This window comes from Symphalangus syndactylus, chromosome 9, assembly GCF_028878055.3.
Source record: "Symphalangus syndactylus isolate Jambi chromosome 9, NHGRI_mSymSyn1-v2.1_pri, whole genome shotgun sequence".
Taxonomy (NCBI): Eukaryota; Metazoa; Chordata; class Mammalia; order Primates; family Hylobatidae; genus Symphalangus; species Symphalangus syndactylus.
Genome location: NC_072431.2, coordinates 27,618,681 through 27,633,054, shown reverse-complemented (window position 1 = coordinate 27,633,054; position 14,374 = coordinate 27,618,681). Strand labels below are relative to the sequence as shown.

The following is a 14,374-nucleotide window of genomic DNA, read 5'->3' as shown; positions in this document are numbered from 1 at the left end:
ATAATTGCAAGCCAGAATCAATTATGTAGAGTCCAAAATGTATCATTCTGTTGATCCAAATTGTTTTGCCAAGGCAATTTTGAGGTAGAAGCAATTTTGAGGGAGTTTGATTTATACAGTTGATAGGTTACAGGCTTGCTGCCTTGTTTTATTTTACCAGCACTGTCTCCATTTTGAGCTAACATTTCAACGTAGGTAGATTTTATGTTTAAAAAATATTGTTTTCAGTGCCCTTATGAAAAATCACATAATCTAGGAACTCTGGTTCCACATTCACATGTAGCAGTGCTTGGCCGAAGCTGAATAGCAGCTCTCTGTTTAGTCAGGGCATAGGCTCTGGCCCTTGAACTGATTCCCACCACTCACACTTACAATGGGCTACTTCACTCATTATGTTGCCTACCTGCAATTTCAGTGAATATGTTTATCCCATTTGTTAGGACTGTTAATATGGAATGAAAATAAAATTTTCCTCTGGATTTATAAAAAAGACTTTGGATTCCTTGTCACCCAAATTTAGCATCCTGTTTTAAAAGCATGTTTATCAGAATTTGTAAGTTTTTTTAGCTTTTAGATCCTTAAGCTTTCTGAAGTGAGTAAATGTCAACCCTTGATTGGCATAATGTCCAAATAGAGACAAGGACAAGCATTGAGTTATATATTCTTCACAGAGAAAATGCAGAAAAAAGTATTCCATTTAAATTGAATACCAATTAAATGGAATATTTAATAAGCATCATTATTAATAGTTAAAATTCCTCAAATATTTCACCTTAACACTAAGAAAGCTATTTAGACATTCAAACACTGAAAATAAAGCTAAATTAGATGGATGTGTTATGGCTTTAAGTGGAACCCCTTTTTCAATAAAAGTAAGTTATAAAATCCTTTTTTTTTTTTTCCTTAGAGATGGAGTCTTGCCCTGGCCCCCAGGCTAGAGTGCAATCATTATCATAGCTCATTGAAGCTTCAGCCTCCCAATTAGCTAGGACTATAGGTGTGCTACCACACCCAGCTAGTTTTCTTTAAATTTTACAGAGATGGGATCTCACTATGTTGCCCAGGCTAGTCTCAAACTTCGAGCCTCAAGCGATCCTCTTGCCTGGCCCTCCCAAAGTGCTTGGATTACAGGTGTGAGCCACTGCATCCTGCTTTTAACATGTTAAAATGATGTTTATGACATACACTCTTAACATGACTTTGAAATGATCAAAGTATTTTTACTCAAAACTCAAAAATTTAAATCCAGTGTATGCAGAATCCCAGAGGCTCTTCTGCAAAGTACTAGGAAGTCACACATAGTAGTTTAAAAACTATTGTTCAATTACCAACTAGCCAAAGATGAAAATACTTAGAAGATTAATAAACAGTTTACTTAAACTAGAGATTACTTTGCTGTTTTTTCCCTCCCTTCTTAAAATATATTTAATTCTGAAAGAGATATATGGAACCACTGAAGCAGGAAATTATCTTGATGCCTAGGCCATATTTGTGATCTTTCCACCATGAAGTCTCAGGTGAATGATAGGGTAGAAAATAATATGTTTTGTCCATGGCAGCTGCTGTAGGACAAGGAAATAAAGATCTCTACCTTAAAGTAGATTTCAAGCTTTCTGTAGTTGCATTACCTAAAAATTGCAAAATATCTTTTTTATTATTTTTTTTTAGAGAAAAGTTTTTGCTCTTTCACTCAGGCTGACTGGAGTAGTGGCACAGTCATGGCTTACTGGAGCCTTGAATTCTTAGGCTCAAGTGGTCCTCCCACTTCAGCTTCCCAAGTAGTGGGGACCACAGGCATACCACCATACTTGGTTAATATATTTTTCTTTTTTTTTGCTGTTGTTTTTTGTTCTTGTTTTTGTTTTGGTAGAGATGGTGTCTCACTGTGGTGTCCAGGCTGGTTTCAAACTCCTGGCCTCAGTTGATCATTCTGGGCCTCCAAAAATGCTGAAATCACCAAAATATCTTTTATTTGATTTCATAAAACATATTCTCCAGCCTCTGGGATAGGCTACTTGGCATAGACATTTAATTTTCTGAGTTTCATCATTCTGTTTTATTTTATTTTGAGAATTTGGTGGAGATGCTGGAGATCATGAAAAATATTGAGATGTTCCCAACCAGATGTGCAAAATTTTACCTTATGATATCTTACAAGGTTCTTTTTTGCATCTTAATTCTGATAAAAATGTCATCAAAAATGAACATTGGTCTGGCCAGTAAATACAGTTCAGATAGATTGAGTGCTTCCACAGAAAACATACTAGACATTTAAATGTATTTCCACTATTAGATTATAAAATCCAAGGTACCAGAGCTTGTATCTGGCTAGGTCATCATTTCATTTCATTTCTCAATATAATACATGGCCAGAATATATGTCTGAAAAATATTTGTTAAATGAATCCCTACTACTTTTTAATGACCTATTAATTGCATCCTTAATATGTAAGAATTCAGAAGCTTTCAGATATACATTCACTGTAATTAAGACAGATGCAAACTACTCAGGAAGTATCAAATATGCAAAGTTTACAGTGAAGCCAGCTATATCATGTGTAGCCCTTATTTTAGTATTTTTAGGTCAGTGTTTCTCAATATCTTCAAATTAAATGTACCCAAGTCACCATATTTGCTGAACTAATAGTTATAGTACCCTTTAATATGTTGTTTAATAGTCCATATAGAATGAGCAATTATTTTCAGACAGGTGCTATACTTTTGTAGATAAAACAGAATGAAATTTTAAAACATTTTTCATGTAGTGGAATTACTATGTAATATATGAAAAGATTCTCAACCTCATTATTAATCAGGAAAATTAAATTTAAGCCATATTAAGAGAGTTCATATCTATCAGATTAAAGCAATGTAAATATCTGATAATAACAGATTTGTCAGGATATGAAGCAATGGTACTCTCATCTTCTTTGGTGAGTGTATAAGGCCAATATCCCTGAAGAACATAGATGCAAAAAGCCTTAACAGAATACTAACAAACTGAGTCTAGCAGCATATCAAAAAGCTAATTCACTAGGATCAAGTAGGCTTTATTTCTGGAATGCAAGGTTGGTTCAACACATTCACAAATCAGTCAATGTGATATACCACATAAACAGAACCCAAAACCAAAACCATACAGTCATGTCAGTAGATACAGAAAAAGCCTTTAATAAAATACAACATCCCTTCATGACAAAAACCCTCAACAGATTAGGCATTGAAGGAACATACCTCAAAATAGTAAGAGCCAACTATGACAAACCCATAGCCAACATTATACTGAATGGGCAAAAGCTGGAACCATTCCCCTTGAGAACTGGGACAAGACAAAGATACCCATTCTCACCACTCCTATTCAACATAGAACTGGAAGTCTTAGCCAGAGCAACCAGGCAATAGAAAGAAATAAAAGACATCTAAATAGGAAAAGTAGAGGTCAAACGATCTCTCTTTTTAAGTGATATGTTTCTAGAATTAGAAAACCCAAAAGTCTCTGCCAACAAGGTTCCTGGAACTGATAAACAAATTAAGTGAAGGTTCAGGATACAAAAAATGTACAAAAATCTGTTGCAGTTTTATATGCCAATAATGTTCTAGTTGAGAGCCAAATCAAGAACACAATCCCATTTACAGTAGCCACAAAGAAAATGAAATACCTAGGAATTCATCTGATGAAAGAGATGAATGATCTTTGTAAGGAGAACTACAAAACACTGTTGAAAGAAATCAAAGACAACACAAATAAATGGAAAAATATCCCATGCTCATGGATTGGAATAATTAATAGAGTCAAAATGGCTATATTGCCCAAAGAAATTTACATATTCAACACTATCCTTATCAAAATACCAATGTCATTTTTCATGGAATTAAAAAAAATCTTCTAAAATTCATTTGGAACCAAAAAAGAGCCCAAATAGCCAGAGCAATTCTAAACAAACAAACAAACAAACAAAAAGCCAGATGCATCACATTGCCTGACTTCAAACTATACTATGAGGCTACAGTAAATCAAAACAGCATTGCACTGGTATAAAAAGAGATATATAAACCAGGGGAACAGAATAAAGAACCCAGAAATAAACCTGTGCACTTACCATAATCTGATCTTTGAAAAAGTCAACAAAAATCAGCAATGGGGAAAGGACTCTATATTTAATAAATGGTGCTGGGATAACTGTTTAGCCATATGCAGAATAAGACTGGACCTCTACCTCTTGTCATATATGAAAATTAACTCAAGATGAGTCAAAGATTTAAAGTAAGAGCACAAACTATAAAAATCCTAGAAGAAAATCTAGGAAAATACTCTTCTGAACATAGGCTTGGGCACATAATTTATGGCTAAGTCCCAAAAGCAATTGCAACAAAAACAAAAAATAGACAAGTGGGATCTAATTAAACTAAAGAACATCTGCACAGCCAAAGAAACTACCAATAGAGTAAAACAGGCAGTCTACAGAATGGGAGAAAATATGCCCAAGCTATGCATCTGACAAATGTCTAATATCCAGAATCTACAAGAAAATTAAACAAATCAATAAGCAAAAAAACAAAAAAATCCAACTAAAAATGGGAAAAGGACATAAACAGACACTTCTCAGAAGGAGACATACAAGCATCCAACAAACATATGAAGAAATGCTGAACATCACTAATCATCAGATAAATGCAAATCAAAACCACAATGAGATACCATCTCACCAGATTATTAAAAATTATTAAAAATTCAACAAACAATATGTTGGTGAGGCTGAGGAGAAAAGGGAATGCTTATACACTGTTGGAGGGAATGCAAACTAGTTCAGTCACTGTGAAAAGCATTTTGGAGATTTCTCAAATAACTTATTAATAAAATAGAACTACCATTCGACCCAGCAATCTAATGGGTATATAATCAAAGGAAAATAATTCATTCTATCAAAAAGTCACATATACTCATATGTTCATTGCAGGTCTATTCACCATAGCAAAGACATGGAATAAACCCAGATGCCCATCAACAATGGATTGGAGAAAGAAAATGTGGTACATATACACCATGGAATACTATGCCACCATAAACAGGAATGAAATCATGACCTTTGCTGCAACACGAATGGAGCTGAAGGCCATTATCCTAGGCAAATTAATGCAGGAAAAGAAAACCAAATACCACATGTTCTCACTTGTAAGTGGGAGCTAAACATTGAATGTACATGAACATAAAGATGAAAGCAATAGACACTGGGGACTACAAGACAGCAGAGGGAGGGAGGGAGCAGAAGCAGATGTGGGCTGAAGAACCACCTGTTATGTACTATGTTTACTGCCTGGGTGACAGAATGGTTGGGACCCCAAGACTCAGCATCATGCAGTTACCCATATAGCAAACCTGTACGTGTACCCTTTAATCTATAATAAAAGTTGAAATTAATTTATAAAAGAAAATAGTTTATAGTAGACATACAGGCTATTCACAGATATTTCTTCTTCTTTTCTGGGCTTACACTTAAAGTTAAATGTGACTATGTAACCTGTATACTTTTCAAGTTGGAGACTTTAAGAGCTGGTGAGTGATTAAGGAGGTTTTTCCCCTTTTTTTGTGGTGACTGGCAGCATATTCTTAGGGAGGATGATGTGAAAAAGAGACTCTCCCTACTCAACCCCCTATCTAAGATGAAAACATAACATGAGCAACAAATAAACCTTTGATGTTTTAACCACTAAGATTGTGGAGGTTGTCCAAGCCCATTCCCACTGCTCTAGCATTACTAACTAAAGTCAAACATTTTTGTGTTTATTACCCAGCAATTTCAATCGATGGCATTTGCCCATTTGAGTATATGTATAAGGAAGCAGGTAGAAGGATGTTTACAAGAACATTGTGGTAATAGAAAAAAAGGAAAAAATGGAGTATCCATAAACTGTAAAAGAATAAACTCTAATATATTCATACAACAGAATGTTGTAGAGCAGAGAAAATTAATGAAACATAGCCAAATGCATCAACAAAAACGAATCTCTAAGTATATTATTGAATGTAAGAAGCAAGTCAGAATAGTACAATTCATGTTAAATGCAAAGTGTGAAGAGTTGATGGAAATTATAAGAATCCATGCATAGGTTGTAAAAATATAAAGAAAACCTAAGAAATGATTAATATGAAATTCAGGATCGTGATGTTCTCTTCTCCACTATCTCTGTATAGTGGAGAAGACAGAGAAATGTACTCAAGAAGTAGAGGGCTTTTAACAGGCAGTGTTTTATTTCTTAACCCAAATAATGGATAGGTCTGTGTTCATGTTAATACACTGTAACTTGTCCTTACATGTTTTATATATTCCTTTCCATGTATTCCATATTTCACAGATAAAACTATTTTTGAATCCATCAATAATAATCCTGACAAAGAGCAGCCCATAAGATAGGTTGAATAATATTTTGTGGAGTATATAATTCCTGAAGAAAAGTTTGATTTTGTTGTTCAGGGACACAGATAGAGATGAAATAAGTGATATCCTAATTTTGCTTTGGATGATTTTTGTGAGAAGTTGGGCAATGTTTTATTAGCTCCATTTGCATTTTTAGGTTTATGAAGTACCAGTATATTTGAAGATTAATGTTTATAAAACACCTTGCATCTGAAATAGTACCATATTCTGTATTAAAATATGATACTACTATTGAAAATAATATATTAAAAATACGCCATAGCTTCTGACTAATGAGTGTTCTTGAATGAGTAATGGCAGTATTGGCAATCTAGATCATTATTGGGTTGGTTCTGAGTGATGATATGAAACATTTAGCTTAATGAAAGAGATAAAAAATGATAGCAATTAGATAGATTTTTTGAGAGCTGAAAGTTCAAACATATACCAAACTCTGAAAACACTTTCATAGTGCTTTTTACATGATGAAAAAAATCTGCCAGGGGCATACAAATCCATGGGAAGAGTGTTTTGAGCATAGAAAAAAAATGTAACCTTGCTTAGGATGTTAGCACCAAATGTCAAAATGCCATGCTGCTGGCTTTTGGTGTTAACTTTTGTAGATTACAGGTAACCCTCCATACAACACTGGTTTTTCAAAGGGTCGTGAAAAAAAAAAAAAAGGTCCCTGCCAACATCACACCTAAATTAACAGTTTTCCATTTTTTAAAATAAACCTAAATTAACAGTTTTCCATTTTTTTTAAATGAGCAGGATTTAGTACAGTGCTTTCCTTAAAGGTAGGTCATTAAAGACAAGCTGTTAAGTCAGGCCTGAATAAAACAGGGGTTTGAGGACTGACTCCAAGGTGGGTGAACACAGCATCTGAAGCATGACAGTATCAGGTAGGAGCTGAGTTAACAATACTATCCATGGAGAGTAATGTGACCGATAAAAGCATCCTAGTAGTGGTATCTAAAAAATGGCCAAATTTAATGTCAAAGAAACCCATCTGAGTTCAAATTAGACCTAAGTCAAAGCCATGGGTATAGTAGATTAGGATTAGGCAAGCTGGAAGGCTGAGTAGGATTTGCTAACAGGAAGTTAGAATGTGAATCTGAACCCAAAGCAGGCTGCTAATCATAAAGAAAAAGTATACAACGTAGCTGTTTGCTCCATCTAAGTAACATAAATGTCTAGGGCATTCATACCAAGAGCATTATATGTATGTCCTAAACTCTTCTCAGCTAGGAATGGAAGTTTGAGTAGTCTACCAGGCTTGTGTGATCCCCAGCTTTTGAACCACATAGGGTTGAATTTGCAGGATTCTGAAGGACTTCTGTACTTGTAATTGGCCAGACCCAAAAGGAAGGGACTGATTATAAAAACCATCTTTTTAATGGTTAGAGATAGTCAAAATTTTTGATTCTACTTGCTGCTTCCTGGAACTCAGCCTGCATGCTGTGAGAAGCCCAAGGCAGACAGAGGAATCACATAGATGAGAACAGAGGCAGTCTAGGTATATTAAGCACTGACAACCCCATGAGTGGATAATTTTGGTAGCCACCTTCCAATATGGCATCCCATAAAGGCTGCTTCCTGGTATTCACATACCTGTGTAGTTCTCTTCCGCACTGTATCAGTGTTAGTTTGTTTGAATACTACAGAGGTGATGATTGTCACTTCCAAGATTACATTATAAAATGCACTGTGGTTTCCATCTTGGTGGCCCTCTCTGAGATCACTCTCTCTGGGGGAAGCCAGCTGTTATGTTCTGAGGACACTCAGGTAGCCTATGGAGAGGCCTATGTGGTGAGGAACTGAGGCCCACCATGAAGTGAGTCTATCTTACTTCAAATGACTGCAAATTTAGCTGATAGCTTGACTCAACCACAGGAGAGACCCTGAGACAGAACCACCCAGTTAAGTTTCTCTTGGATTCTGGATCCACAAAATCTGTGAGATAATAAATTTTTGTATTCTCAAGCTGCCAAGTTCTGGAGTAACATATTGTACAGCAATTAATAACTAAAGCATACATATTAAGCATTTCAGGTCAATTGAGACTCCAGATGATTGTAGCCCCAGCTGATATGTGGAATAGAAGATGCCATCTGAGCTAAGTTAACCTTAAGTCATGATAGACAATAAACCAGTTGTTATATTAAGCCATTAAGTTTGGGGATTTTTTGCAGCAATAGATAACTATAACAGAAATTGATAACTAGAAGTGGGGTACTGCTGTAACAAAAACCTAAAATATGTGACCACTCAGTGGCTATCAGCTAAAGGAGCCTCAAAGAAACAGTTAATGGCAGCTGTAAGATAGCAAGGAAATTGTTATTGGAGCCTGGGGGAGAGGTGACTCTGTTCTGCCCTATTGTGGAGTGGCAGAATGTTTGACAATGCTGTAACTTGCAGCAATATAAAAGGTAGAAAATATATCTAATGAACCTCCGTATTTGGCTAATGAGATTTCTACACAGAATGTTGAAAGTGCCAACTGGTTTCTTTTAGTTGTGTATGATCATTAATAGGGTAAAATAAACTAAAGAAGGAACTGTTCAATTTTCAACCAGTGTCTGCAGTGTGGGTCAGCAAACATCTTCTGTATTGGACCAGATAGCAAATATTTTATGCTTTTCAAGCTGTATGGTGTCTCTAGCAACTACTCAAGTCTGTAGTTATAGCATAAAATATATAGACAATGTGTAAATGAATGGGTATGGCTGTGTTCCAAAAAAACTTTGTTGACCAAAGTAGGCGACAGTCTGCATTTTACCTGTGGGCCAAAGTCTACCCACCTCTGATCTAGAAGAAACACATTTCAACCAGTATTTGTAGGTTGAAACATAAATTATTCTTTTATCTAACCCCTTCAGCCCACAAAAAGTTTTCAGAATAAATAAAAACCTGGAGACAAAGATCAGATTCAGAGTGGTACCAGAACAGCCTCAGAGCGAAAGTGAACATCAGTTAAGGGTATAATTGGAAGGCTCTTTGTACAGTCCTCAGAAAGACAAAGGGATTATCCCTTAGACTCTCTCATATAGATAATGGGGCTTTTAAAGAATCTTAAGGGCTTGCCTTCTTTGACCTCTCACCTAGACAACAGAGTTTCTCACAATCTTAATGGAGTGCCTCTTAATCCCAAAAGGGATTTTTAAGAATGTAAAAGTATTGTCCCCATAGCACCCTGATTCTAAGGCCAAGGTAGAAAGGAGTGTGTTCTAAAGAGTCTGTTTTAAAATAACAGTATAGACAGGAGGCTAAAAAATTTTAAAGAAATTTGAACAAGTTGGAGTAAAAGAGACAGAAGTAGTTCAAATTGAAATAAGACCTCATGTGTTATTAATCTCCTATGAGAACATGATTTCACTGCAAACACATTCCATTTGTTATGGAAAGAGAAGGATGACTCAGAAGGCAGAGCTATGGGGAACCACTCTTAGGTAGCAGAAATTGATCCTAATAAAGAAATATTTTCTGTCCTTTGAAACAAAGAAAATGGTGACAAGTCTTGCTCGATCTCAGAATTACTATGAACTAGTAACTGCTATGGGGCTCCTGTTTCACTGTTTAAAATTGGAGGTTTCTGTTGTGGCTGCCATGACCCTTTTCCACTCTTGTATATTGTGCAGGTCAGAAAATGATTTTATTGGTGTTGTTTCATTTTTTTAGTTCACAGTTGCTCCTGAGGACTGTGAAAAGTCTCCCCCATCTGCATCTACCTCTGTCAATAGATGACAGGAGTGTTGGATATGAGCTGATACATAATGGAATGGGAATTTGTGGGGATCTTGTGATGTGGTGATTGTACTTGGTATGATAATTGTTACTGCCAGAGGGCGGAATCCGGAATGCCTCTCCAAATTCTTCCCCTTCTTGTACATGCATGTTAGTCCTAGTATCAAGTGATGGAGTTTATCTCCCCTTTCCTAGACTATGGGCTGCTCTTGTGACTAACTCTGATCAGTCAAATGGCTATGAAACTGGTGAAATTGCTGTTTTGGGACTCACAGGCCCAGAATTTAAGAGGATTGGTAGTGTGGTAGATACAAGATATGCTGCTCAGATCCCCTCCTTAGAAAAGAACTTGTTGTGCAGCAGTAAGGAATGAAGATGGCAAAAAGCCTCGAACTCCTTCAACATGTACCTCAGCTGTAGAGACCTGGCTTACCTGAGATCATACTCTCAGGACCAAGGGAGCATATAAAGGTCTGAACATTTTGTCCTGATGTGTGACAAGCATGCATGTTAAACAGCCACATCACAGTTTGACTTCTCTCTCTGCCTAATCCTGCTCTGCTTTTTTCCTCGGGTGGTGATTCCTAACAAACATCTTGTACATAAAACTTCGCAGAATCTTCTTGAGAATCCAACCTACAACAGGTAGCTTGTACTTCCTGCCCCTTAGAATCTGGTAGCCAGGCTGTGGAAAAGCCAAATCTGTATGGAAAGGCCACATGGAGAACACTCTGGTCCATGAACCTAGCTGAGTCCCTTGTCAATAGACAGCACCAGCTGGAAGCCATGCGAATGAGCCGTCTTGAACTTTCAGCCCTGCTAAACCCCCAGGTGATTGTACCCCACCTTGCTGACATCACACAGATCAGAACCACCCAACTGAACCCGGTCAAACCATGGAAACATAAACAGCAGTAAAATAATTGTTTTGAACCACTAAGCTTTGAGGTGGTGTTATTATGCAGCAGTAGTTAACAGAAACATCTTCCCAGCAATGTCTTTGCTAAGCAAGTTTTTGGCAAATTGCCACTGCAGCTACTTCCTCTGTTTACTGTTAACTGGTAATATATTCCCCACCTTTCTATCCCCAGGTTATTGTGCACTTATTGTAAAACTCAGTATTCCTTTATCTTTTCAGATCTTCATCTATTTGGGAAACTATCTCCCAAATTTTATAAAAATATAAAAAACAAAGGATTTCTAAAAAGAGGAGGTTTAAGCAGAAAACTTTCAGACATTGCTCTTTGTCCTGTCTTCTTGCAGATACATATCTATTTCTAAAAAGAGGTACTTCGTCTTGCCCTTTCTTATGAACAACAAGCAAGGGGTTAAGGTATATTCATCTCTTTTACTTTCCATAAAAGGAAAAACAGATTTTGCTTGTCTGTATCTGAAGGTCTTAGTCCAAAATAGGATATTTTCCTAAGATTCTGCTGTAACCAATAGTATTTGACAATCTGTTATGCCTTGAGCAGACTTTGAGAAATGTGGTCTTAAATAATTAATTTTTAATGGTAGCTTTTCAGGGAAATTATTAGGTGGATAAGTTTGGAGTAGGATAATTTTTGAAGACTTTCAATATATTTTTAAATAGTTCCATAAGATAAGAAAAATTGGCTGCCTTATTTTCAGTTTCCAACTCTTTATTAACAGGGTAAGATAAAGTTGTCTCTTTCAACTATGTGAAGATCTTTACATTGGTAAATGAATTATTAAGAATCTACTATACATAATAGAAATATTATTATATTAGCTGGGTATTTCATAACCTTTTGTGTACTTTTGGTAATGTTTGTCTTTTATTTTTTTGAATTAAGGTTAGGTTTAACCCTTTGTGCAGATTTGCCCGGGATAGACTGCTTTATGTCCATTATCTCGTGATTACTATTATTATTATTATTTCTATTGTTTTCTTTTTTTTTTTTTTTGAAACAGAGTCTCGTTCTGTCACCCAGGCTGGAGTACAGGGGCACCATCTCGGCTCACTGCAAGCTCTGCCTCCCAGGTTCACGCCATTCTCCTGCCTCTGCCTCCCAAGTAGCTGTGACTACAGGCGCCTGCCAACACAGCCGGCTAATTTTTAGATTTTTAGTAGAGACGGGGTTTCACTGTGTTAGCCAGGATGGTCTCGATCTCCTGACCTTGTGATCCACCCACCTCGGCCTCCCAAAGTGCTGAGATTACAGGCGTGAGCCACCGTGCCTGGCCACTATTGTCTTCTTTTATTCACAAAACTGCACTTCTTTGGATGGTAAATTATGTGGTTACCTTATCTCAAGTGGCAGTCATATCTAAGACATAAAACTGGGCATACTTATATCAAAAAATAATTAGACATATTTAAATATTTTAAAAGTTAGCATGTTTTGGCCACATAATATGATCAGAGTATTTAAGTGTATTTGAAAGCTTAAAAAAGGTTAGCTACATTTTAAAAAGAACCTACATAATTTTAGGCTTAATTGGTTTAAAATGCCCTTTCTCAAGTTGAAATAAATTAGACTCCATAAGTTGACTTTAATAATTTTTGCCTATAGCATATTTTCCAGTTACTTGAAGAAGACAAATGAGGTTTGAAACCACAAGTAAATTAGAGGTTTTCTTGATCAGCAGTTACATAAATTAGAGGGAATGTCAGTTTTATATTAATATTTAATAATAAGTTGATTAAACTTTGAAAACTTGTTTGTTTACATATTATGTAAATTTATTTTGAAATAAGGTTTATGGATTTAGATGATGTTTACATATGTCAGTTTCTAAGTTTACATGTGCCACATAAATTTTGGTGCCTATATGACAGCCCCTAAACAAATTTGAATTTAGACAAAAATAGCAAAATGGTAGAATTAGTGATTAGAAAGATTTTCTTTCTTTTTTTAAAATAACTTCAACTTTTGTTTTAGATTCAGAAGGTACATGTTCAGGTTTGTTACGTGGGCATATTGTGTGAAGCTGGGGTTTGGGACACAAATGGTCCTGTCACTAAAGTAATAAGCAGATACCCAACAGTTAATTTTTCAACCCTTGCTCGCCATCCTCCCCACCCACTCTAGTAGTCCCCAGTGGCTATTGTTACCATCTTTATATCCATGTATACCCAATGCTTAGCTTTCACTTATAAGTGAGAACATGTGGTATTTGGTCCTCTGTTCCTGCATTAGTTTGCTTAGGAAAATGGTCTTCAGTTGCACCTATGTTGCTGCAAAGAACATGACTTCATTTTTTTTACGGCTTTGTAGTGTTCCTTGGTGTGTATTTCATGTTCATAATTCAATCCATGGTTGAAGGGAAAGATTTTCAAACTTAAAGTTTAACCTTTGTCCCCATTAGTTTTATATTTTTAATTTTAAACAAGTGTCATATATACTGACATGAAAAAAAATCTCTATTTTCATTTTCTCTCTTGGAACCCTGTTTGCTAGCCCTATATCCTAGCCAGATCCATTTTCTGATCTTCTTTGCCTTGTGAATTTTATCCTTGTGAACTTTATGATGTGGTTTCCTTTGTCTTGCATGTCAGTTAAAGGACTAGTATCCAAAACATAAAAAACTCTTAAAGCTCAACAGTAAGAAAACATATAACCCATCTAGACACCTCACCAGAGAATATAGACACATGACAAATAAGCATATGAAAGATGTGCGTAATTATTTCTTATAAAGGAATTCCAAATTAAAACAACAATGTAACACCACTTTATAACTATTAGACTGATTAAAATCCCCCAAACTGACAATACAATTCTGATGACAATGAAGAGCAACAATTAATTCTCGTTGTTAACCTGACTTCAACCTATGCTATAAGGCTACAGTAACCAACACAGCATGGTACTGATACAAAAACAGGCACACAGATAGAATAGAAATATCCTGTTTCTATTTAGGAACAGAATAGAAAATCCAGAAATAAACCTGCATACCTACAACTATCTGATGTTTGACAAAGTTGATGAAGATAAACCATGGGAAAAGGACTCCCTATTCAGTAGATGGTGGTAGCATAACTGGGTAGCCACATGGAGAAGAGTGAAACTGGATCTCTGTCTTTTACTGTATACAAAAATTAACTCAAGATGAATTTGTGATTTAAATATAAGACCTCAAACTATAAGAATCCTAGAAGAAAACCCATGAAATGCCATTCTAAACATTTAGCCTTGGCAAAAATACCATTCTAAACATTAGCTTTGGCAAGGAAGTCATGA

At 35.9% G+C, this 14,374-nt stretch overlaps 1 long non-coding RNA gene across 2 annotated transcripts in view; it reads left to right on the top strand.

Moving 5' to 3' along the window:
• LOC129489269 (uncharacterized) overlaps positions 1–14,374 on the top strand; it is a 90,633-nt gene that overhangs the window by 12,858 nt on the left and 63,401 nt on the right. Inside the window, exon 1 of one of the 2 annotated variants that reach the window (XR_008659945.2) lies at positions 10,954–11,224. The exons of the other annotated variant lie outside the window; for it this stretch is intronic. This is a non-coding gene — a long non-coding RNA (uncharacterized lncRNA). Of the gene's footprint in view, positions 1–10,953; positions 11,225–14,374 lie in introns of those variants that run through there. 2 annotated transcript variants of the gene reach the window in all.